The following is a 1,252-nucleotide window of genomic DNA, read 5'->3' as shown; positions in this document are numbered from 1 at the left end:
TGGGGGGCTGCCTGTTGCGGGGCTGCTCGGTACTCCCAGGTCATGACTGCACTAGAGGTTCCCTCGGAGGTCCGGCCCCTTAGCTTGGCACCAGAAGGTCCCTCGGTGGTCTGGGTGCTTAGCTTGCCGGCAGAGGTTCCCTCGGAGGTCCGGCCTCTTAGCTTGGTACCGGAGGGTCCCTAGGTGGTCTGGGTGCTTAGCTAGCCAGAGGTTCCCTCGGAGGTCCGGACCCTTAGCTTGGTACCGGAGGGTCCCTAGGTGGTCTGGGTGCTTAGCTTGCCGGCAGAGGTTCCCTTGGAGGTCCGGCCCCTTAGCTTGGCACCAGAGGGTCGCTAGTTGGTCTGGGTGCTTAGGTTGCCGGCAGAGGTTCCCTTGGAGGTCCGGCCCCTTGGCTTGGCACCGGTGGGTCCCTAGGTGGTCTGGGTACTTAGCTTGCCGGCAGAGGTTCCCTTGGAGGTCCGGCCCCTTAGCTTGGCACCAGAGGGTCGCTAGTTGGTCTGGGTGCTTAGGTTGCCGGCAGAGGTTCCCTTGGAGGTCCGGCCCCTTAGCTTGGCACCAGTGGGTCCCTAGGTGGTCTGGGTGCTTAGCTTGCCGGCAGAGGTTCCCTCGGAGGTCCGGCCCCTTAGCTTGGCACCGGTGGGTTCCTATGTGGTCTGGGTGCTTAGGTTGCCGGCAGAGGTTCCCTCGGAGGTCCGGCCCCTTGGCTCGGCTGAGCAGAAGTAGGGACTGGAGGCTGAAGCTGGGATTGCGGTGCGGCCGGAGCTGTCCCTTCAGCACCACCCCAGGGTGCCCCCCTCACTCACACTGACACCCCGGTACCATATAAGGCTCAGTCTCCCAGGGGCCGGGCTGGGACCCAATCGCCATCTCAGCCTCTCTCCCTAATTCTCTTCCCATCGTGAGATTATTATAGGCAGGGGGCGGGGCCAGACCTGTGACGATGGGGAGAGAGATACAAAGTAACCGCTTGTTGCTCAACTCCAACTCCCGGCAGGAACGGAGCCAGGGGGGCCGGGGGGGCCGGGGGGGCTGCAACATCCTGGGAATGAGCTGCCAGGACGTCTCTCCGGCACTCTCAGCGCTTCCCCCCCCGGGGGGTCTCTGGGGGCCCCTGTGTGATGCACCGCGGCCGGGAACCGAATGTACAGCCGGGGGGGGGCGCCATTTCCAGTAACGGGGATCCAGCGCTTCATTGTGACTCATTAGCGCTGATTGGATGGAGCAGCGGGGGGGGGGGGGCACATCTGCCGGG

This window comes from Xenopus tropicalis, chromosome 5 (genome assembly GCF_000004195.4).
Source record: "Xenopus tropicalis strain Nigerian chromosome 5, UCB_Xtro_10.0, whole genome shotgun sequence".
In the NCBI taxonomy this organism is placed as follows: domain Eukaryota; kingdom Metazoa; phylum Chordata; class Amphibia; order Anura; family Pipidae; genus Xenopus; species Xenopus tropicalis.
This window is presented reverse-complemented; position numbering follows the sequence as displayed.